This window comes from Protopterus annectens, chromosome 3.part0 (assembly GCF_019279795.1).
Source record: "Protopterus annectens isolate FY-2018-M chromosome 3.part0, PAN1.0, whole genome shotgun sequence".
NCBI lineage: Eukaryota > Metazoa > Chordata > Ceratodontiformes > Protopteridae > Protopterus > Protopterus annectens.
The window spans coordinates 1239128890-1239155768 of record NC_056731.1 but is presented as its reverse complement, the minus strand read 5'-3'; positions in this window follow the sequence as shown (position 1 = coordinate 1239155768).

The window sequence follows — 26879 nt, the reverse complement described above, 5'->3', positions numbered from 1 at the left end:
CTTGAGTCATATTGTTACACATGCAGAGACTGTATATACGATGCAGGGTTGTAGAGGCAATCTCAACAGAAGAATATTAAACAAGGTAGATGTCTGTCTTAGCTGACAGGACCATTGCATGATGTCAACTGTAAGAGGCAAACTATGTCAACTTGTTTTATGACAGATAATTGGAATGAGTGGTGTATTGCTAGGGTTTGCAATGGGAGGGGGTTGAATATTAGCGGATGTGGGAGAGAGGTTGAGGAATTCATGAAATAAGTCTGCTGGAGTAAAGTTATGCAAAGATGTAGAAATGCTGACTGCTAGCTGGGTGTTAGTTTGATAAGTGACTCATGATGTTATTGACTAAATTAAAGAAATGTTTAGGTTTATGAAAGGTAAATATGTTTTGGTGATGTAAAGAGGCTGCTTTTTGATGGCAAACTGTGTTCTCAGTAAGGTTTGTAAAATTTATCAACTAATCTATATTTACAGTACTTGGGCTCTTTATCTAGGTGATCAAGACAGTCTTTGGTCTTCAAGATGTCTTTAAACTTGGGAGTAACCCACTGTTTTTGGTTAGAACTGAGCAATCTGTTAATAACTGAAAAATATCATGCCCAGATAAAGGGAGAACAGAGTGTGTGACAGCAGCAAAGTTATTACAGGATTTTGAGTGACAGGAGATGACTTTGGGAGAACATTTGTTGAGAAAAATGGAGAGGGTGAAGAGAATTGGAGAGGAATCGCTAAACAAATGAGGACATAGTTATAAGGATGGAAAGTTCTTGGGTATGTCTGTGATTAGTGGAGCCAGTAACAAATGACTGTTGATCTTAAAGATGGGTCTAGTAGGACTGTCAATAATTTGCATTAGGCAATGGCAGTGGAGACATGCATGGCTATCAGTTTAGATTGGACTGAGTAGGTTGCTATTATGTTTCCTGATGATTAGCATGTCTTTGCATAGCTGTGAATGTTGAAAGAGCTGCATGATTATGCTTTTAAGTTTGTCAGGAGAGGATTGCTATAAAAGTGCTATTGTAAGTATGGAGGGAAGGTGTGTAAGGAATCAGCTGACATCTAAGTAGTTTGGAATGGTGGATGTGAGATGATTTGTACTCTAATGCTATTTTATAAGGGAGGAAGGTGCCACCTCCATGCTTATTATCTGGATGGGGGTTGAATATGGATGTTTAATCTGGGAAATGGTGGTGGAGGTTTGGAGGGGTGGCTTTCAGTCAAGATTTTTTGATTGTTATTGTCAAGAGAGTGAGTGGAAAATAAAACCAAACAAGTTTAATACACAATCACATTAAACAGTAAGCACTTTCATCTCTCAATCCAAGAGTTCATCGTACTCTGACGAAGGTCTTGGATTGAGAGAAGAAAGTGCTTACTGCTTAATATGATTGTGTATTAAATTTGTTTTATTTTATTTTCTGGCTTTTTTTGTGTTTTGTTTTTTTGTTTTAAACAGTTTGGTTGTACTGCTTTTTAGATAAATCTCAGTATTTCAGTAGCCAACATTACTGGCCTGCAGTTCTGGGGCAACCTCTGTGGGTATTAGTCAGACAGTGCCACTGATAAGAAAATGGCAAGACTGGGCAGTTAAACTGCAGGAGGAAGTTCAATTCTCAAGTGCCACAACAGCAGCAGAAGAAGGACTCTGGTAACGCTGTTATAAGCAAGGAAGGGTGCCAGTTAATGGATCATTCATGCACTGAGACACATCATACCCTAGCCTTTCTCTCTATATACTGAATAGTGTACCACAACATAGCAGCTGAAAGCTGAGGAGAACAGCAATTTGGTGGAGGAATGTGCATCCCAAAGCACCTGGTTGCTTCTCCCTAGAAAGCAGATGACACGGCTTTGCCTCACTTTCACAAGAGCTGTTCAGAGAACTGTCAGGCACAACAAACAAAAACTCATGGGCAATGAGTAGGTAAATACTTGTAGCTACCTATCAAGGTGTTGAGAGATATGCGATTCTTATCTTTCTATGTAGCTGATTCAAAACTAACCAAACTAGTCAGTTACTTGCATTGTATCTGCAGTTCAACCTTGTTGATAATGGATTTCTTTCTGGGATCCCAAATGTTCTGGACAGTTGTTATAGTGCAAACAAATATTACTATTGCTTCTCTTGCAATTGATGAGCAGATCCACTGATGCCTAATAATCCACATTTGGCCAAAACTTCTAGAGCTTTGTAGTATAATAAGAAGAACAGAGAGCCCTGGAAGAGTTATGCATAGCATTAGAGCGCTACAACATTTGGAAGACCTGGAATCCATAGAGGTGTTTATACCTGTTTTAGGCTTTCTGTTGCCATGCCATGTTTCTTCATAAATGCAAGTAAATTATCAAGTACACATCCGACTTTCCTTAGTTTCCAAAGTAACACCTGACTGCATACTATCCACATTTTTTAATATAGTTATTAGCTGTCCTCACCCAGAACAGTAGGCTCATCCTCAAATATCTAATCTATTCTGTACCACACTGAGTGAGCACATCCATATTACCAGCTTGGGCAAGAGTCAGTCTGAGGTGAGGTTCTATCCTTAGGAAATTTTTATGTTTATTTTAATTTATCCTACCAGTTTATTCTACTCCTGCACCTTACATGATATAATGCCAGTGTGGGCAAGCCGTGGATGATCTACAAGTGCAAGGTACAACTACTTATGTCAGGGTTGGAATCCCTGACTCTACCATGGGCTTTAGGCATTTCCAGAAATGTAGTCCTTTCTTCCATGATGGGAAAGCTAGAAAATCCACTGTCCCTTCCTAGCAACCAAACTAATTCCTTAGGGACCAAGTCCACTACTTGTATTTGTTTTATGAACCCAGAATCCCTTGCATAAAGTAGAGCTTTGTCCAAGGTAAACATGCAGCATAGTATATTCACTAATATGGAATGAAACGAACATATGATTACAAAATGAAACAACTTCCTCCTGTTTACCTTTAACTGGCAGCTACTATCCATATCATGTAACACCTTTCTACTAGTACTGTACAATGAGGTGCATTCACACTGCTTTTTTTCTTCCCTTTCGGCATCTCATGTGCTATATTGTTACAGTAATAATATATTTAGGTTGTGTTTCCTTTAATTCTGCTTACTACATGTCATGTATTTTAGATGGTTTGCCAAGCTAAAACATACTTTAAAGTTATCATGTAGCTGGATCATTCCTAGGTCATATAAAATCTGTATCATTAATTAGTGACAATGCACATATGGATAAATAAAAGACTATATGGTAGCATTTCTAAAACAGAATTTCTAAGGCAACAAGTATGCCAGTGACCAAAGTGAAGGTCAAGGAGTATGAAGTGTTTATCAAGGCCAAGGAGAATGATGTCCAGATGACAGCAAAGAAGTTTTTGCAAAGGATGTGATGACTCAGAACTGGTGGATGGGACATCACCTGAGCTGGTCCCAGCAAGGGCTCAGAAACACTAATCTCAATAGGAGACATTGTTTGGAGGTGAAAAGAATATTTTAGAGGAACTCCAAAATGTGTTGCATATACCCTCCTCTGAGGAGGCAAAGCCAGATGTGACTGTTGAGACTGGGTTCTTTTCTGTACATGAGGTATCTGTAGTGATTAAACAGTTTCACAGTGGCAAGACTGTGGAAGTGGATAAGAACTAAAGAGAAATTCTGCAAGTACTTCATATTTCTAGTCTGTCATGGATATTGTAGTTTTTTAATGTTGTATGGAGGGCTGCAACAGCATCTTTGGATTGTCAAAATTAGGTGAAGTTAACCCCCCCCAAAAAAAACAGGGACTAAAGACTGTGTTCCCTTTTAGAGAAGGGTCACATTTGTCAGCCTTCCTTAGGAAAGTCTACATCAGGATGATTGAAGGTGACTACTTCTGATAGTTGGGTTTTTGATTCAGCAGGATCAATGAGGATTCCATACCAGCTGTGGAACAGAGGAGTGACTCTTTGCCCTCACATGGATATTAGGGGAGTTGAGGGAGTTTACCAGATTCTGTTTACATAAGCTTTGTGAACCCCCTTCCCATTTGTGATTTTTTTGGACAGGATGCCAAGACACAGCAAAGATTTGGAGACTATGCATTTTGGAGGTGAGATAGATGCTGATTTGGCATCAAGTGATTGCAGTCTTCAACATACAACAGAGAAGTTGTTTTTTTACTGCATGTGAATTGGAAGACATAAGAATCAATATCTCCAAACCAAAGGTCATGGTTCTTCCCAGAACAGATTGTGCTGCATTCTATAGAAAGTAAGGGAGCATAAGGAAGTAGCTACCTCAGACAGAGATGCTTAAATGCCTTGTGTCTTTTGTTCTTCAGTAAGAATAAAGGAGATCAGGAGATGGATAGATGGGTAGGAACCTTAGCAACACTACTACAGGCATTGTAATGGGCCATGGTGGTAAATCTGGAGCTGAGTTCTAGGATGAGGGTCTCAGTTTACTGGACAATCTATCAGCCTATCCTTGCATATGGAAATGAGCTTTGTACAATGATTTGAAAAATGAAACAATGGGGAGAAAACAGCAGAAATTAAGTTCCTTGGTAGGACTGTTAGGCTAACTTTCCTTGAAATATTTAAAAATCTAAAAAAAGTCTGTGGAGGCTCTATAAATATAGTTTCTGCTCCTGTAGATTAACAATAACCCATTGAGGTGGCGTGGGTATCTAATGCAATATTTATGCATTGCTTTCATTTTTGAAATAAAATTTATTACTACCCCTAATCACCTCCTGTAGGAGTTTTACCAAACACGGCCCAATGACAGGAAATCCCAAGGCAGACACAGGACATGCTAGAGAGATTATATCCCTCAGCTGACTTAGGCATGCCTAGAAATTATTCCCTACAATGAGGGGGGAGACTATTTATGGCAAAAGGGAAGTCCTGTCTGGCTTGTTCATCTAGCTACTAACAGAGCTATCACTAAAATTAACAGATTAGAAAAAGATAGATTGATGGACAGATGGTTGCATGGATAGATGGATGGCTGGCAGATGGCTTTCTAAAACATATGCAATGTAGAACTGGTCTGTTAAACAGGAAACTCACTGCTGTGTATTACTGAAGGCCTGAATCTTTAACTAAGTGTGTCTATTTCTATGGCCACCTGGGGTGAAAACAAGAACATCTTTTGCATTTGAATTCTTATCTTGGGGAGCTTTGAATAGGAATGGCCTTGGACAAATTGTGAACACTGCATGAACCAATCACCATTCATCTAGTTACTGAAACTGATGTGCTCCATGTCTGTTTATTTGATTTCTATAGCACAAGAAAAAATGCATGCTTGATATAATGCCATTCTTGGGAATAAAATCAAGTTTTATCTCATGTTACAAAAATCAAACCATAAACCTATCAGCTGACATCATTTACTTTTTGTTTAATTTTAGAACAGAAGCAGGGATTACTTGAGAATAGGGTCAGAGTTCTTACTTTCTAATCAAATCTACTGGGACATAAAGAGAAAATAAAAAATATTATCATAGTTCATTAACGCCTTACTGCCCAACCACTTCTCTGAAATATAAGGCTGTAATAGTTTTGCATATAAAAAAGCCACATTAAAAGTATAAGCCCTGATGTCCTGGAATCTGAATTTCTGAAATTATTTGAATGGATAATTCCTATAGTTAATATCAGATTGCATTGTAATAAGTAGAACATATTCATATGTGTCAGAATTAGGTGATTCTTGACAGTATCCTCAGGAAAAGAAACACCAACTTACTGGTTTGCACTTTCTGGAGACTGCCTAACTAATTTAATCAATATGGATAAGCAGCATGCTTGGGAAAGTAAATTTGAAAGAGGTTTAGATTACAGATTTTGACTGGAATTTAGAAAGGCCTACCATGAAGTGTAAGCTTTAACATGATAGGATTTCCCTGTCTCAGTAAGGCTTTCCAATTCTTAGACAAATCAAACTGCTGAGACTGTCCTCCTGCAGGGGTCTCAGGGTGGAGGGTGATCTCGCTGTCAAATTTGTATGTTAATTTGACAATGCAGGGGATCAGCTAATACTAATTAGCCATGTGTTCTCCAGGAAATGTCAGTAGCTCTTGAATTGCTCAGCCGAGAGACTCAATGAATCACTTGGCCATGTAAAATGTCACAATTAGTGCAAAAACTGGCCACTGTAAAAACATGGTTATCACCCAAACACTCCTTTGAGGGTAGTCACTTTGTACATAGGTTCACTGAAGAAATGGGGTTGTGCTGTGGTGTGTATTAGTGTGTGTATGTATGTATGTATGTATATGTGAGTATGTATGTCTATAGGGGCATGAAAGAAGCTGAGTGTGTGTGTGTGTGTGTGTGTGTGTGTGTGTGTGTGTGTGTGTGTGTGTGTGTGTGTGTGTGTGTGTGTGTATGTGTGTGTGTGTGTGTGTGTGTGTGTGTGTGTGTGTGTGTGTGTGTGTGTGTGTGTCTTTTTGTGTCTGTGTATGTTGGAGTATGCATGCACATGACTAGGTGAATATTTCTGATAATGTGTTTGACTATGGAGGGAGCTTGTTTGTTGATGGGTGGTTGTGTGTTGGTCTGAGTGTGTGTATCTACCATTGCATGTGTATATGCTTGTGTGTGTGTGTGTGTGTGTGTGTGTGTGTGTGTGTGTGTGTGTGTGTGTGTGTGTGTGTGTGTGTGTGGGTGGAGGGGTGCCTTTGCCAACACGATGCATAATGCATTGGCCATTAGGGAGAACACTGCCGCAGAGTGCAATTCATAGACATGCTAATGAGGCAACAATGAGATTTTTCCCATTGCAGCCATAACAGTCTCCAAATCACATTTTCTTACAATTATGGTAGTTTACCAACCTGTAGTAGGAATTACCATAAGCAGTGGTCTTTTTCTGAATTCAGATCATCATCTTCTTGCTGGTTCCACACAAGGAGATGGTTTCCTATTATCTTATTTTATCTGTCCTGCCTTGTATATAAAAAGGAGATTTGGCCATGTGGTGCTTTTAAAAGAGATTAGATTTATTATAATTATATGCTGCTTAAATTGTATGTATTGTGCTGAGTATAATCATTTTTCACACACCGTCATGTAAATAAGCAGTGTAAATGATAACCTAAAAAACAGAAATCTAAACCAGTCACATAGCACCACCTCTCCAATAGGTTTAAAAAATAGCTTATGTGCACAATTCATGTATATTTTCATACAATCAACATTTATCATTAGATAAAATATTGCACACTGTTATGTGTAGCACCTTTTATATTCAGCTTAGAAAGCCAGAGAAGTTTAATTCCTCAGACAAGTTTAAAGTGTTAATAGTTTGCATGTGCATGTGTTTTTGTTCTTTTGCAGTTCTCATTATGTTAATCACAAAACTACATATCTGAAAAACTTTCCTCTAGCTCACTGGTAATAAATTTGGCAGTGTTGTGATTAAATGTTACAATCAGTTGCAGGTGTCACCTTTCATTGAGCCAGAAGTTGTAACCTTGTATTGTACACCTTGAAAGTGATACAGCATGTAAGAGACTTGTAAAATCAAAACATGCCAAGAAATCTGACTCCCCCCTCTGCTAACAAAATTGTGTTCAACTATTCTAATTATATCACTTTAAGCAGATGCTTTTTTATAGTAGACTGGGGTGCTTGTAAAGAAGCCCTCCAGAATAGGAGATTCTAGATGTTTTTTCTTTGTATAAGTATTATTTAACTTTCTTTTTTCCATGAAATTCACCAAATTATGTTAGTTGATGAGAAACAAAACAGATACACTGATAAAGACAAACAGCAGGCCACATTTCATCATACTAGCATACATAAAAAGAACTAAACTGTTTTGTATAAGAGGTTGTGTGTTTGTGTGTTTGCATGCATGTGTGTGTGTGTCTGTATGTGTGTGTGTGTGTGTGTGTGTGTGTGTGTGTGTGTGTGTGTGTGCATGTGTGTGTGTGTGTGTGTGTGTGTGTGTGTGTATGTATGTGTGTGTGTGTGTGTGTGTGTGTGTGTGTGTGTGTGTGTGTGTGTGTGTGTATGTCTGCACTTATTTCCTCCGGCTTAAGAAATGTCCTCAGGTACAGAGTTGCTACCTCAGAACATTTCCTTTAGACACTTTTAGAGGTTTTACTGGCATTTTAAGCAACTCCTCTGTGAATTACACTAACATGCAACTCAGACGTAATTATCATTAACAAACAGCACATTATTTATGTTTTATTTATTTATTTGATTATTTAATTTAAAATGTTGCTGAAATGCAAGAAGTTAATAAATAACCTTGAAATCCCAAATACACGCCACATTCAGAGGTTCTTAACCATTACAATGCACTTGGACACAGTAATAATTTAACACCCAGAATGCAGCCCTGCAGAAACAATACAAACTAATATTTGGATTGACCAAACTTTTCTCCAACCTTATCATCTGCTGGTTACCCAGAAATTATGTAGCCTATTCAGCCTTGTGTAACTGCAGATCTAGAATACCAATGACAATGTTTCTTATGATCTAGCATTCTCTATAATTATAGGTTCTGTAGTATACGGTGGGAGATACACTAACTCCTTGCTTCACTCTCCTCACGTTAAGAAGAGATGACTACTTTCTTGCATGAAACCCAAGAGAGAAGAATAACAGTGGCTAGGGCTTACATGTACCAGAAACTGACTGGAATACTATCGACTCAACAACATTAGTAAGGAAATTATTCACAATGTATGTTCAGGAACAACAGTCACTTCAGGATTGTAAAAACACCTACCAGGGAACGGAACATGCTAGACATTGTTTGTGTCCTTAAAGAAACTACTGTTACTTCATGTCAGGTTTTACCACCATTGATGTGCACTGATCATGGGGTTATAAAGGTTAATTTGTTGCTAGATAATTCAGCCAAATTGGAATCTAAACCAATGAGCAGAATGTTAATTACATGTTATATGGAAGCTAAACACTCACTATGTAAAATTAATTGGAGTGAGTGTTCACTGGAAAAACTGCAGATGGAATATGGAAAATCTTGAAAGAGAAATTTTTTGACTGCAAACAAAAAATGTCTAACATCGGGGTCTAGGCATGCAACATCTGGAGGATATATTTCCATAAGAATAAGATACTGATTAAGGTAGGAAACAGAAAATATAAGAAATGGAAAAGAGGTCAAGTTGCAGCTTTGAAAACTGAAATAAACAAGATGGACAAATAAATTAAGCATACTGTGGTTAAGAAAAGTTTGAAGAAAATTTACATAAAAATATTGACTACAATAGGGAACCATTTATAGATATATAAGCTATGCAAGGAGTGCATACAAGCTGATAAACAGTGTGTAGATTCTTTGTGCTGAGAATGAAGTGGTCACCTTTTATGCTATCCTTTCAACCTAATTTTATCCCTGCACTCCTTTTCCATAATAACTCCAATCCTATTTTTATTCCCCTTTGCCCTTTTCCCCATAGCTTTCAACCAGTCAGAGGCAAATCTTAACAGAATCATAGACAAATCCAGAAATAATCAGGGACAATCATGGACTGTTTTAAAATATTAGTACTATTAACTTAGACATGGCCAGAAAAAGAGTATATGAATTAATATACATTTTACAAAGTAGAAGAAGTCTATAACTTTAATTATATTCATTATTTAATCTCCATAAGTCACTAGTTTTAAGAAGAATTAAGATGGACAAAGCTAAAATTTGAATCAAAATCAGGGATGTCCCTAAAAATCCATTTCAGTTGAGGGGTATGCTGTTCCCTGTGAACTATAAATGTTCCTTTCATTCTGTATGTTAAAATATTTCTTTTTCTTTCTAAATCTTCCGGGTAAGGCCTCACATTTTCTCTGCTCCATCTCACATTTCAGTCTATCAAAGAAGCCTTCCTTTTCCAGTATCTCCCTTTTATGCCTGATTCACTCTCCCCATGTTAAACATCACATCTCTCTGTTTTATTTCTCTATACCTGAGGACACATGTTATGAGTATTATTACATAACCCTGAATATATGAAACTTCATATCACCCATCCTTTTGCACCCTCTGCCTTTTCCCTCCAGACTGATTCTTTTTGTCCTTCCTTACAAGCCAAATCACTGGCCCATTTAAGTTTTAAGATTGTGCATTACTAACTGACACTGGGATATAACTTATAAAGCATTTTATGGAAAATAATCAGTAGGACTTTGTTAAGTCTCACCCCTTCAAGGGTGATCTCCTTATTGTCCCATTTTTCTAACATAACCCTTTTTTAATTAATAACCCCTGGTAGTTGTAGTCTACTATTATGCCCCATGAGTCATACACTCTGAACTCCTGGCATTCCAAATTGACCCCTCCCCCTACAGAGCTTGTTTTCCCTCACTGGTCCTTCAGCATTTCTTGTCATCATCTGGACCATTTTCTTCTATTTACAATCAAGCTCTGACTTGCATGTACAAAATTTAAACAGTTCCAATATTCTGCTTAGGGTATCATCAAAACTGCCTGTGGTAAGCATAACATTATCATCAAAGAGTAAATAAACAAACAAATAAAGAAAGAAAGAAAGAACATGCGCTACCCTTTACCTTCCTCTATGCTCTTACGTTAACACCTAACACTAACCCCCACTACGTGTATTAATAAGAGAGGCAAAGTAATACAGACCACCCTTGTTTTATACCTCACTAAACTGGTGCCTGTATACACAAGGATACATTAATCACCACCTGTACAATGCAGTTCTTACAAAATGCTTTGATCTATTTCCTAAAATAAGTCCTTCAGCTATCTCCACTATGACTTGAAATAACAAGTTCCTTTCCTTGAAACTGAAGGTCTTCTTTATGCCAAAGGAAGTCAGACACTGTGGCTGGTCACCAGACTGATATTTTTCAAGAAATGTGCCCAAGATCCTGATAGCTGTCAGGCAATTTAGCACAGAGTTTTAACACTGCATGCATCTAGAACCAGACCATGTAATAATGCTGTGTTTGTTTCCCACAATCTCCATTTGCCTACTGTGTGCCTTTAAGTATGTCATCTAACCAGAGATAATTTCCCAATTGCATTTGAAAAGGAATTATGTGTCCACTGGGCTTATTTGACTACCAGGCAGCTTTTCTTTTCATTTATTTTCTTTTCTTTTCTTTCAACCCTTAAATTTCTTATACCTTCCACCCTTCTGCAAAGTAAATCTATGCTGTCATTGGTATAACTGCATATAGTCTGCTGACCAAAGCCACTGTCACAATTGTGGTGCCTGCATTTAGTAAGACCACTGTAAAACTCAGTCCCACGCTCTGTTTTGATACCCCTTTCTGAGAACTATAACCTACATCCTCATGAAGGAGTTTTGAAGTCAAGCCCCTCTCCTCATCATACTTCTTTCTTAGCACAAGAAATCTGGACAGATTTTAAATATGGCACTTACAGACTTAGAAAGTTGATAGAATAACATTTGTCTTAGCATGCATTTTCTGAAGGCAATTAAGTCTGAAACTGAGATATATGACATTATTTAATTATTTCAATCCTCAGTGATTTGGCAGAAAAACACAAATTGCATGACGAATTGGCCAAAAATATGAAGCAAAAATCTGGATACTCTGTGAAAATTTGGACAGTTGACAGATATGCTTCTTATCTCATTTAACAGATTCTTCAGATGTATTACACTACCATCTTGCCCATGTGCCTAAAATTCAGCTGGGAGGCACACCTTTCCTTTAACCTTACCAGCACCATGTGAGCTGTCTTTCAGATTAATCCTGTATGCTCTCTTCCTGCATTTTATGTGTTTCTGTGTTCTGCACCTAAGCAGTATCTTTCCTTTTAGTCGTCCCAGTACTTGCTTACATAGTTTGAGGACCAATGTGTGAAGTGCTTTCTCATCATAGATGCCAAGAATATGAGTTTCAGGTACACAGAGTGGTGTTATACAGTAACAGCTATTGCTCATTAGTAAACATTTTCTGCCATAGATAAATATATTATGAAGAAATTAATTTCTCAATCTATAAGTTTATATTAATCTCTCTTCTATGACTGTATGGCTAACTTGCACAATAGGGCATTGTTCATCTGCTACTTTTATGTCAAGGTCAGAATTCAATCTTTTCAGCTGGATTACCTTGAAAGTAGTACACCCATTGAGCTGGCAGTGAAAACACTCCAAACACGTAAGGTAAATCATTCATGGTATTTGTGTTACTTAGTGCTTGTCCTGGTACCACAATGTGTTAATAAACATGGAAAATAAGAAAAGGCCGCAAAACTGGATCTTTCAAACTGTCTCATTATTTCTCATGAAAATGTCATTTGTGTATGTGTGTGTGTGTGTGTGTGTGTGTGTGTGTGTGTGTGTGTGTGTGTGTGTGTGTGTGTGTGTGTGTGTGTGTGTGCGTGTGTGCATGCGTGTGTGTGTGTGTCTTTCATTGTTTTATCTTCAGAAAAGTTTTATTGAATCTGTCCCCTGAAAAGCAGTAATCCTCCAATGTTGAGAATACAATTGTATACATATATGAACTTTACAAAATGCATATTGCATTTTAACAACATTACAGTGAACTAATTCTAATCCATCAAGTAAGGATGAAATTTGTCATATCAAGAAACAGGTTTAACATTACCAGATAACCATCATGCTAAGACATTGCACTTGTAGTTCTAAAATGTGAGACAACCACTACTTTATCTCTGAAGCCTCTCAATTCAAAATTAGATCTTTAATGGAAAAAAAAAGAAAAGAAACAAAAAGGCTAGATTATCTCATAAGGGGTCTGTAAACTGACTCTTTCATTATGGAAGGGGAAGAAATTATGTTTTTCCAATTTTTTCAACCTTGCTTGTATGCAAGACTTTTGCCTCAAGTGAAATTGTGTATGCGCATCTCTCATATAGTGTTTGTTTCTTCAAGGATTAAATGGTTATCTGTCAACATAAGACAATTACTACATTGTCTCAGGATACCCATATCTACCAAGATGGCTACAGAGACATTTGGAAATTGCAAATACATGTTATACAGGCCTGTATTTAGGTGAGCTACTCTAGGTTGTAACCTGGGTTATACAAAGATCTCCATGGGTGGTCTCTGTGGTGTAATACTAGACTATATCTATATATATATATATATATATATATATATATATATATATATATATATATATATATATAAAACAAAATGTTACATGACAGACAATACTAATGAAAGAGGGGAGGGACTTTAGAAGTGAGATTAGTAAAAGGAGTAGAAAAGGGGTGGAAGAGAGAAGCATATCCTTTTGAACTTAAGTCCTGTGGTTACAATTTCAAAAATTTTTGGCTTAATATGAGTGCAGTGGTGCAGAAGTTACCATTGTCACCTCACAGCAAGAGGCTTTCCAGTCCAATTCTCAGCTGGGGTGCCTTCTGTGTGGAGTCTGCATGTTCTCCCTGCATTCACATGGGTTTGCTGCGGGTGCTCTTGTTTCCTCACACACACACACACACACACACACACATATATATATATATATATATATATATATATATATATATATATATATTTATATATCTCAGTGGGGGCAGAGGCAGACTCAATCAAGAGGGGAAAAACAGTAGTAAAGTAAACAGAAAGGCAGTTGAATGCAATTTAAGCAGGTATATATGGTTATAAAATGTACTGAAGCACAAATCATGGAGCAAAATTCACAATACCGCCACTACTGCAATCCCATCACAGACTAAGCCACCAGACTACTGGAATGCAAGTTTTAGCAGGTATATTCAGCTAAAATATATGGAAGCAGAATTCCTGGATCACATTTCCAAATAGTGCTGCTACTGCAATACTACCACAGACAAAGGCACCAGACTAATGGAACACAACTTTCACCAGTTATATACAGTTATAAAAATATCAAATCACAAATGTTAGAGCAGAATTCACAATGCTACCACTAATGCTTTCCCACCACAGACTAAGGCACCAGACTTTGTAGAAATTTACCAGTAACACTACAATAAATTACTAAATGATGCTCAAATTTGGCAGTAGATCACAGTCCTGCCACAACTGTAAACAAAGCTAGAAGACTGAGGCCCCAGACAATGTTCAAAATACAAAAAGCTATCTTTTACGTGTAATCATTTTTAACAAAATAGAATGTTATTATAATGTATAAGCAATGTTAAAATCTTGCAGTCATACAGAATCTATCCACAACTGGAAATTAAATTACAAGACTAAGGTCTCAGAACAAACTAAAAAAATACAATCAGACAACTTTTTTGCTAAAACATGGATAAAAAGCAGAAAAGTACAAATAACATCAATACAGAGTTTGCCAAAAGCGCAACATACAATATTTAAGCAAAAGGTAATTAAAACACTTTGTTCTACCATTTTGATGAAAAGCTTGTATCAAACTATTCTGTTCTTTCACACTTCACAGACTCTTGCATAAAAGACCCTGGGTGGATGTGGCTCTGTAATAAATATAGGAGATATGCTAGAGAGAGATCCAACCAAATAAAATCAATATTGGGACTCCAGTTCTATGGTTAGAATTTCAGGAACTTTTAGCTTAATATCTCAATGTTGGTTGAGGCAGACTCAAAGAAGAGGGCAAAAATCAGTAGCAAGGAAAAGAGAAGGCAGTGGAATACCTTTTTAAGCAGGTATATACAGCTATAAAAAACACTGAAGCAGACATCGTGTAGCAGAGTTCACAATATTGCCACTACTACAATCCCACCACAAACTAAGTCACCAGACTATTGCAATTCAAGTTTAGGCAGGTATATACAGCTATAAAATGTACTTATGCACAAATCCTGGATAAGAATTTACAATACTGCCCGTACTATAATCCCACCACAGACTAAGGCACTGGACCCTGGAGAAATGTACTAGTAACACTATAATAAGCAACTGAATGAGGCTCATATTTGAAAGTAGATCACAGTCCTGCCAACTGTGAATGAAGTTATGAGACAGAGGCCCTAGACTGGTATCAAAATACAAAGTCAACCTTTTTACATGTAATTATACTTACGGAAATAGAAGTGCATTATAATGTATAATGTAAGCATTTATATCACGCTATCAAAAGATAAAACTAGCAAATGCCATTTCATTGAACCTAAAATATTTGAACCACATAATATCGAACATTCAGAACAGCAAATTATTTCCTTGCCAAAAAATTCGCTATTCCGAAACACAACACAAGGACACCTTAAAAATATCAATCCACACACATACACTTTTAATCCTACAACTAACCCTACACTAAACTGTACATCTATTACTAACTATCCACTTACCTTAACCCAAACCCTAACCCTAAGGTCTGTCACTATCGCACACTCACCTAACCTGCATCCTAACCCTAACTCACCTAACACGCGCGCTAACCCTAACTCACCTAACCTGTGCCCTAACCCTAATGACCACACAATCACACACTTACCTGAACCCGAACCTGAACTTTCTACCATAGCACTGAAAATAGCGAAGCCACAGAACCGGCCAACCAAATTCTTTCCCTAGTAAAGAATTCGGTGTTCGGCAGCTTCGCTATTTTTAGCGTTCGCTCAAAACGGGTCGATATTACAACATTCAAAGTTTTAAAACTTTGATATGCTGATATAGACCCTAATGTATAATATACAAGCAATGCTAAAATCTTGTGTAATACACAATCTTTCCACACCTGCAAGGGAAGTTACAATACAATGGTCCCTGAACAAAGTAAAACAAAATTGCAAACTGCCAATTGTTTTGGCTAAAACATGGACAAAAAACAGAGAAGTACAAAAAGTATCACCACACAAGCCACTAAAAGTGCAACTTAAAATATTTACACTGAAATTAAATGAAAGTCTTTTTTTCTTCCCTTTTGATAAACAGCTTGTATCTCACACTTTGGGGTTTTTAATCCTGGGGCTACACAGCTCTGTGCTAAATATAACAGATCTATTAGAAAGGAAACAATAAAATAAAGTCAATACTGGAGCTCTACTCATACATGGATAGAATTTAAGAAGCTTTTAGCTTAATTTCTCAGTGGGGGCTGGGACATACTCACAGAACAGGAAAACAACTAACACAGGGTAAACAGAAAGGCACTGCGATGGAACATTAAGCGGGTATATACAGTTATAGAAAGTACTGAAGCACAAATCCTGGAGCAGAATTCACAGTTCTGCCACTACTGCAATCTTACCACAGACTAAGGCATCAGGCTATGCAGATATTTACCAGTAGCAATGACATAAATGACGAAACGAGGCACAAATTTGACAGAAGATCACAGTCTTGCAACAGGTGTGAATGAAGCTACAAGAATGAGGCCCCATACTGTGTTGAAAATACATATAGCTACCTTTTAAAGGTAGTTCTACTTATGGAAAAAAAGTGGAGCACAACATATACTCAATGTTGACAAACTCGCGAAAATATTAAAAACCTCTCTGAAACACCAAAAACCAACTCCACTTAAACTCCGATGCCAAATGCCAAAGTCAAATGCCAAAGCCAGTAATCTTCCAGTATTGCCGTGCTGCAATAATCACGAATAGTTTCTTCTTGAACAGCAAGATTTATTGTTTTAAAAACTTGAAATGCGTTTTCTTTACATGCACTTTTCGTCAGGGTGCCTGCCCCAACTTCATCAGAAAATAAAGCGCCACTAACTAAAATCACTTGTATAAATAGTTAATTAATTAAGACTTAATTGACCAATACGATTTAAGCAGGTATATACAGCTATAAAATGAACTTTTGCACAAATCCTGGAACAGTATTCACAATACTGCCACTACTGCAATTGCACTACAGACTAAGGCACCAGACTATGCCGAATGTTACCAGTAATACTGCAGAAAGCAACAAATGAAGCAAATCTCTAGCAGATCAGAGTCCTGCCATAACTGTGAATTAATTTACAAGACTGAGGTCCCAGACCATGTTCAACATATAAACAGCTCATTTTATATAAAATTTTACTTATGGAAATAGAAGGACAACACAATGCATAAAAATGCCAATATCCTGTAGAAATACACAATCGTCCCACAACAGCAAATGAAACTACAAGACTAAAGTCCCCAAAGAAACTAATAATGCAAAAATATAACTTTTTTAGTTACAACATAGGCAAAAGAAAGACAAGCACAAAAAATATCATCATACATGTTAGTATAAGTGCAACTTACAGTATTTAAGCAGAATTTAAATAAGAGTTTTTCCTCCCTTTTGATGACAGTCTTTTATCTAACACCATGGTGTTTTTCTCAGACTCGTGATCTAAATACCCTGGGTAGATGTTGCTTTATATAGCAATAACCCACGCCTGGGTGTGGGTAATGCTGGATTTACCCACGGTTGGCGTGGTTTGGTCCCGAGGGCGAAGCCCGAGGGACCAAACAAAGCCAACCGTGGGTAAATACAGCATTACCCACACCCAGAAGTGGGTTATTGCTATTATACCATGACATTATTTAAGAAAAGAAACTATTACTTTTCTTAAATAATGGCATAGTATAATGCCTGTTTGCTGCCCTTCCGCAGATGTCTGGCATCCGCGGCAGTTCTGATGTACTGCACGCCTGCGCAGTACATCAGAGTTGTGAGCAACGGAGAAAGCAAGATCTTCGTTTTTTAGTGTTTCGCTGTGTTAAATGGGTTTAACATAGCAAGACAGCTTTAAAATAAGCAACGGAGATGTCCGTTGCTTATTTTAAAACTGTCTTGCTATGTTAAACTCATTTAACATAGCAAAACACTAAAAAAAAGCAACGGAGATCTTGCTTTCTCCGTTGCTTTTTTTTAAAACCTGTCTCGCTATTTTAAATGGGTTTAGCATAGCGAGACAGCTTTAAAATAAGCAACGGAGATTTCCGTTGCTTATTTTAAAGCTGTCTCGCTATGTTAAGCCCGTTTAACATAGCGAGACAGTGTTTTAAAAAGAGAGTTATACTAATGGAAAAAAGTCCGGGCGACCGGACCTTTTTCCATTAGTATAACTCGATTTACAATGGGCATGCTGGCCAATCAGTGTGCATGTTTTGGAATAATAATGGGGGGTCATGGTATAATACTAAATATATTAGGCTTGCTAGAGAGGAATCCAATAAAATAAAGCCCATACTAGAACTTTAGTCCTATGAAATGTTTAGCTTAATATCTCATTAGCAATTGAGGAAGGCCAAAAGTACAAGATAAAACATGCAACTTTAAGAGGTTTACCATGATTGCCTGAATGGCAGTCAGTCGAACAACCTATGGCTAAAGACACAGTTTCCAAGGGGCAGGAGATCAAACTGAGAAAGGTCAACCAAGTTTAGTCTATTTGCATCGTGCAGTCGACCATTTGGTAAGCAACATACTGAGACTGTAGAGGGAGGTCACACTTCGGTGAGGAACAGGGAATTACCTCATTTCCTCATGGTAGTGCGATCTCAGAGTTGGTATATTAAATGGGCAGGGGGTGTCGGAGGAGCAGCTCACCACATGGGGAAGTGCAGGCAAAATAGTAGAATTAACATACCATTGAATGTAGAATTCAACGGTACATTACTGTGCACAGCAGGAGGTGAGTAACGTCACCTTCTGCTATGTTGAAAACATCGCACTCTAGATTCGATGTATTCAGTTTCATTGTGGTTTACTGTTCAGAGTTTGGGATTCAACATTTTAGGTCAACATTGTATGCGATCGACTGAAGTTGAACCAACATTCCCATTGTAAATCCTTTAAGCATGTATATAAAGCTGTAAATAGGGTTGAAGCACAAATCTTGAAGCAGAATTCATAATACTGCCACTCTTACAATCCCCCCACAGAAAAAAGCATCAGACCATGCAGGCATTTACCAGTGACATTGTAATAAATGATTAAATGAGGTTGCGATAAGGCAGTAGATCATAGTTTTGCCACAAATGTGAATGAAGCAACAAGACTGAGGCCCCTGACAAGGTTCAAAATACCAAAAGCTACATTTTACATGTAATTCTACTTATGGACATAGAAGTGCAATATAATGTATAAAGAATGCTTAAAGAATGCTAAAATCTTGCAGTAATACACATCTTCCCACAATTGCAAATGAAAGTATCATACTAAGGTCCCAGAACGAACTAAAAGAAATGCAAACAGATAACGTTTTGGCTAAAACATGGACAGAAAGTAATAAGAACAAAGGAACACATCATCACACAGGTCAGTATAAGTACACATAAAGATATTTCAGCAGAATTTTAAAGAAAGCCTTTTTTTATTTTTTGATGATCAGCTTGTGTCTCATAAACGTCTTGAAGTAAAGGACCCTGGTTGGATGTAGCTCTGTGCTTGTTTGAGAGGAATCTAATCAAATAAAGTCAACAATGAACATCTAATGCTATGGTTAGAATTTCAGAAATGGTTATCTTAATGTCTCAGTTGGGTATAGGGCACACAGAAAGAAAGGGGATACCATTTTTGCATGGTAAACAGAAAGGCAGTGGAATGCAACTTAAAACAGGTATATGCAGCTGTTAGAAATATACTGAAGCACAAATGCTGGTGGAGAATTTACAATACTTCTACTACTACAATCCCACCACAGACTAAGGCACCAGAATACTGGAATGCAACTTTTAGCAGGTTTAAACAGCTGTAAAATGTATTGAAGCAGAAATCTTGCAGCAGAATTCACAATACTGCCATGAATGCTATATCACCACAAACTAAAGCATGTGAGTACTGTAATACACCTTTTATCAAGGTATATACAGCTATAGAAAGTACTAAAGCACAGCTCTTAGAGCAGAATTCACATTACTGCTACTACTGCAATCCCACCACAGAGTAATGCACCAGACTACTGGAATGCAACTTTAAGCATGTGCACACAGCTATAAAAATTAATGAAGCACAAATCCTGGAGCAGAATTAACATTATTGCCACTACAACAATCCCACAAAAGACTAAGGCCCCAGACTATGCAGAATGTTACCAGTAACAATGTAGAAAGCAACTAAATGAGGCTAATATCTGGTAGTAGATCACAGTCCTACTACAAATGTGAATTAATTTACAAGACTGAGGTCCCAGACTGGGTTCAAAATACAAATAGCTACATTTTGCATAAAATTCTAATTATGGATATAGAAGAGCAGCAAAGTACATAAACAATGCCAATATGTTGTAGAAATACACAATTTTCACATGACAGAAAATTAAACTACAAGACTTAAGTTCTCAAAACAAACTAAAAATGCAAAAAAAGATAACATTTTTGTTTACAACACAGGCAAAAAGAAGATAAGTACAAAATGTATTATCACACATGTTAGTATAACTGCAACTTAAAATATTTAAGCAGAATTCAAATAAGAGCTGTTTTTCTTCCCTTTTGATGAAAAGCTTGTATCTTACACTGTGTGTATTTTCACACCTCTCAGAGTCATGAACAAATGACCTTGGATGGATGTAGCTTTGTTCTAAAAATAGCAGACTTGCTGGAGCGTGTTCCAATCAAATGAAGCTCATGCCAAAACTTTAGTCCTATGAATCTTTTAGCTTAATATCTCAGTGGAGATTGGGACAGACTAAAAGAACAAGAGAAAAACAGGATCAAAATAAACAGAAAGTGTCAGAATGCAACTTTAAGCAGGTTTATACAGCTGTAAAAAATTGCTGAAGCATAAATCCTGGAGCAGAAGTCACAATACTGTCACACTTACTATCCCACCAAAGAGTAAAGCATCAAACTATGCAGACATGTACCAGTGACACTGTAATAAATGACTAATTGAGGCTAAAATCCGACAGTAGATCACAGTCTTGACACAAATGTGAATGAAGCAACAATTCTGAGGGCACCAGACTGGGTTCAAAATACAAAATGCTTCATTTTTACATATAATTCTACTTATGGATATAGAAGTTCAATATAATGTATAAACAATGCTAAAATCTTCCCACATTTGCAAATGATGCTAAAAAATAGAACAAAGTAAGAAATGCAAACAGATAACTTTCTAGTTAAAACATGGACATAAAGCAGAAAAGTGCGAAAAGGTATCACCGTGCAGGTCACCATTGATGCAACTTAAACTATTTAAGAGGAATTTAAATAAAAACTTTTTTCTTCCCTTTTGATGAAAAGCTTGCATCACACAATTTGGGGACTTCCACTGTCTTAGAGTCTACAAAAAAGATATTAAGTGGATATAGCTCTGTGCCAAGTGTTGCAGACATACGAGAGAGTGATCTGATAATATAAAGCTGATACTAGAGCTATAATCCAATGGTTAGAATTTGAGAAACTTTTAGCTTAGCATCTCAGTGGGGGCAGACTCAATGAACACGTGGGAAAAAAACAAGAACAAGGTAAACAGAAAGTCATTGGTATGCAACTTTAAGCAGGTATATACAGTGATAAAAAGTACTAAAGCACAAATCCTGTAGCAGAGTTCACAGTAATGCCACTAGTGCAATCTTACCACTGACTAAGACACCAGACTATGTAGAAATTTATCAATAATGCTGTAATCAATGACTGCATGAGGCCAAATCTGGATGTAGATGACAGTCTTGCTACAACTGTGAATGAAGCCTTAGAACTGAGCCACCAGACTTGTTTCAAAATGCAAAAAGTGACCTTCTACATGTAATTCTACTTATGGAAATAAAAGTACAGCATAATGTATAAACAATGCCAAAATCTTGCAGTAACACACAATATTCCTACATCTGCAAATGTTGCTGTAAAACCAAAACTAAGGTCTCATAACAAACTAAAAAAATGCAAACAGATAATATGTTTTGAGTAAACAAAGGATAAAGAGTAGAGGGATGCAAAAAGTGTCAACATACACGTCACTATAAGTGCAACTTAAAATATTTAAGCAGAATTGAAATAAAAGTATTTTTCCTATTGCTGAAAAGCTTGTATATCACACTTTGAATCATTCTATACATCTCAGAGTTTTGAACAAATGTTAATCTAGAACTGCTTGTTTGTATGTCTGAGAGCATATATTGAGCCATCTTTAGCTTGTACCATGTGTGATCTGAGTTCATATGTTATTTGCACTGCAACATCACCTACTTCTCACCTGTTTGGTATATGTTAACTAGTAACCAGTATATATCACTAATCTGCATGGACCTTTTTTCAGACTGAGCCTTGCCAAAATTGAATGTTTAAGTAGCTTCTTCACAATAACAGATTAGTCAAGTTGAGGCTGAGGGAATCAAACCCTTGACCACAAGAAGCAGCTTGTTAACATGTTGCCACATTAATCCTCAGAGCAAACTGCTAGACTTTTTATTTCCCTCTAACTTTATAAGCACTAGTTTGTTTGGATGAAGGATACATGTTGTTTGGTGGAATATTATCTCTCAGATTCTCTTAGGCTTTGGATCTCTGATAATTTTTTATTATTGACTTGTAGGGAATATTTCCCTGCTCAAGTTTGCATTCTAACATTAGCATTTGTGTCCTTATTTGTCACCTTAACATTAGTTAGGATGGGCTTACTTCTGTGCACTGTGCGGATTAGCCTCAGAGCGTGACAGATTCTGTCTGTCTCATGATCATCTCCTTCTCAGTCACCAAAGCTCTGTTGCACAGATGACTTTTGTAAGAACCTTAACCCACAACTGAGACTTGTGCTCATTATGCTCAGACATGCTTATACTGACCGGTATCATGTTTCTTTATACTCTTGCCACTTTATCTGTGTTTTACTTCTTACATATCACTTATATTCATATTAGCATTGTATCTTTTCAAATGCTCTAGCCGTTTGTATTGCATTTTATAAAGTTAAATTCACTTGTAACTTTTAATACTATGTCCCTAATATATATTTTTTTATTTTTTTTTTTGTTTCATTAACCCCACTGTTTTCAGACAGTTAATATATATACTTTACAAAAACTTGAAACACTTTTAACTTTTGCTTGAAGAAATCTGTGGATATGTACCCTTTCATGTATAATATATAATATTTTTGACACACATTTTTCATTGCACTTACTAATAACACACTATTATGTAGCAGTCTTGCCCTCAAAAGTTAAAATGAACTGTATATAACTACATTTCCTTGCCCATAATATAGAGTAAAGTGTTTGCCCAGATTGCTTTGGTTTCTTTAAATTTGTTGCTTTTCTGAAATATGCAAACTTTTGCCTCCATGCTGGACAGGCAAATGGCTTTGTGAAGTCAATGGGCTCTGATGGTCAAATTTCTTCATATTTGATGAAAACTCATTTTTTATGGCTAAACATCTGACAATTTGTCAAGCACCCACTTTTCAAGGTAGAACTACTTCTTCTTAGTAAAAAAATGTCTTACTCTAAGCTTTGTGAAATTCAGTCAGCTTGTTTGCACAGGTTTTTTAGTCGGAGAATGTGCTTTCAGTATTTCATTTCAAAAAAGTTCCCTGTTCTGATACCATGACACAATGTGTACCATTGGTTATCCTGTCATCTTAGTATGCAGCATAAGTAACACTAAGATGCACCGATATTTGAAGTAAAACAGCAACAATAATGGTACACAAAATGGCAGTACAGCAAAAATGAAATTAACTTCTTTACTTATGATCACACTAGCACTTGACAAACCAGACTTGATATATTGTGGGATAAGTCATTTCTTAAAGTTACAGTACTGTCACACTTCATCACATTATGTAAATGTACAGAAGATCTAAGCATTTCTTTTCTTGATATGGTACCGCTAAGGATGGTATCCTACAGACCTAAGCCCACTGTATCTAGCAAGCCTAACTAATTTCTTCTTTTCGGCATTGCATATGAATGCCAGCAATTTAGTGAAATTTAATGGAAATGTTGACACAAAGATGCATGAACAAGAGTGAGACATGAGCAGGGATAGCTCTAGTGGAAATGGAGCCATAGACAAAGACTCCAAGGCACCCTTTCACTTCCTACTGATTCCCCTGGCATACATAGCATTTGTCTGGTGGTTCCCTTCTTGAACTACTGATGCTATCCAGACAGATTATTTGCTCTTTTCTTTACCCACTTTATCTTACACTTTGACTTTTTCTTTCATTTTTTTCAACACACCTAACTCAAGACTGCACTCTAATAGTTGGGAAGAAAATAACTGAATGAATCCTGGAGCCTGGGATCTCTAAGACATCAGAAGCTATTGAGTCATAGATGATCAAATGATGGCATGAAAAAAGTAAGGAAAGAAACACATTCTTGTGTATTATTTTTAGAAAGAAATGCAGTGAGTCCAAGACATAATAGTTAATTCTACCAATGCTTTTAGGAATGCATAAATCATATCTTTGAATAGTACCTGTCAGCCTACTGCTCCCAAAAAAAACTATGACCTCCTTTTGTGTATCACTAGTAGTGCTAGAAAGAAATGAAAGTGAAAGTAAATGTTTGAAGTAATATATTTCAAGTGGTTAATGTCAGACAGACACGCAATATGCATTCTCAGTCTGTTCTCAAAAAACAATCACCTGTTCTGTTCCCCTTTGAAGTTAGACTGGTAAGAAACAGAAAGAACAAATGGCTTCAGTAATACATTTCAACTTGCTGCTGATAGACATAAGTACTCAGCATGACCCCTTACCCATTCTCCCAAAAGATAGCCACCTGTTCTCTGATGTGATGTTTGTTAGGAAAGGGAAATAATGCTCACAGTAATTTATGTCAACTGGTTGCACCCAGAGAATGCTCTTCTCCTACACAAGAAATAGTAACCTTTTACACACATCTCTGAGATTTGATTGTGAAGAAAATTAAATATAGGTAACATGAGCAGCAAGTCCAGACTGGATTTTTGTTCTCTTTACATTTTTAGATTGTCGTTTATATGCTTGCCACGCAAATACACACACACACACACACACACACACACACACACACACACTCGCAAACACACATATGCATACAAAGTCACACTTTTGCTGAACTAATTTCCAAAGATCCTAACAGAATCTTATGCCAGCAACCTCATTTTCAAGTTCTGCATAATGTATCTGTACTGAATGGAATGGTCATAGCTGGTTCTAGCTTTGCTTTTGCCATGAGTAAATTGGTAGTTCTTTAAAAGTTCCACTATTACATGCTTTCACCTCTCCTCATTATTATTGTTAGTACTCTTCCTTGACATCTTGTTGTCTTTGATTAATTATACTTAAAAAATTATAAATGAAGAGGCACGCAACATGAATTTTCACTCCCTATTCTCACACATGCTTACTCTACTACTTTAGTGTTGCTTCCCTCTTCAGCTCAATGTCTGTGTAGCCTGTGATACTGATGCTACAGACAATAATAATAATAATAATAATAATAATAATAATAATAATAATAAACTTAAGTACCTGCAGTGAAAATCCAACTATTGATCACATCAGTATTGGTGCTGCAGTTATGACAGCTTGAACAGGGGAGCTACAGGCAAGGCGGCACTCCTTACTTTAGAAGAAATAAATTAAAAATATTTAATCTGTATCCCAGACCTAATCTTCTCCATCTCCTGACTCTTCTACCTTCTCAATGCCACAAACTTCAACCACCCACTGAAATAACTGCATCTCTGCTCATTCTGCCTAGTCTCAATTCCAACCCCTCTGTCCTCCTCTAAAAATGCAAAACAGATAACCATAGCTCTCAACCTTCCATCTTCAAAATGAGGAACACTAGCCCTCATAATGTGGAACAAATGGGCAAAACATGGAACATATACTAATGGCTTATTCACAACTTCAACTTGGAAGGACATAGGATGATTAAAATATGCTGGTTTTATTATAAAAAAGCTCTTTTAGTGAATTAATATTTATCTATTTGGCATTTGTTTACCAGAAAAGTCTGATTGGGTCATGAAGTATCCATTTTCAGAGGAGTCCTGGGGAGGAAAAGCTGCAGATACATATGGTTAACAGAATGAAAAATTAGACAGGCATAATAAAGTCATAACATTCAAGCACAAATATGAAAACAACACATTAGTCTGTCAGAATAAAATAAAAACTCAAAAGACATAATAAAGTCATAGCATTCAAGCATAAATTATATGGAAACCCTGAAAATAGGAAGATGCAGCACTATTTACGTAATATTTATATAATAAATGATTATCATAATGATTATTAATATTCTAGAGATCATGAACTATGGTGACAGATTATATTGGTGAAGGCGTAGAACAGTACGAGTAGAGAACAGTAGGGTGTGATAGACAGGACAGTAGGAATAGATGTGGAAAAGGTATGAGTGTAACCTCAGGGGGTATGTGTAAAGGAAGGGAGGGTACGGTAAGTTAGTAGTCGGGATAGAGAGAGTAAATACAGAAAAAGATATGAGTAACTCAACCTGGGCTCATACAGGAGCAAGTTCAAGTTTTGTTGAGGTATTCTTTTATATAGGTTTTGAAGGAGTGTAGCTTAGTATAGCAATAACCCACGCCTGGGTGTGGGTAATGCTGGATTTACCCACGGTTGGCGTGGTTTGGTCCCGAGGGCGAAGCCCGAGGGACCAAACAAAGACAACGGTGGGTAAATCCAGCATTACCCACACCCAGAAGTGGTTATTGTTATATATAATGACATTATTTAAGAAAAGAAATAATTACTTTTCTTAAATAATGGCATTGTATAATGCCTCTTTGCTGCCCTTCCGCAGCTGTCTGGTGTTCATGGCAGTTCTGATGTACTGCGCATGCCTCGCAGTACATCAGAGCTGTGGGCAAAAGCAACGGAGAACGCAAGATCTCCGTTGCTTATCTCGCTATGTTAAATGGTTTTAACATAGCGAGACAGCTAAAATAAGCAACGGAGATCTCCGTTGCTTATTTTAAAGCTGTCTCGCTATGTTAAACTCATTTAACATAGCGAGACAGGTTTAAAAAAAAGGAAAGGAGATCGCAAGATCTCCGTGGCTTT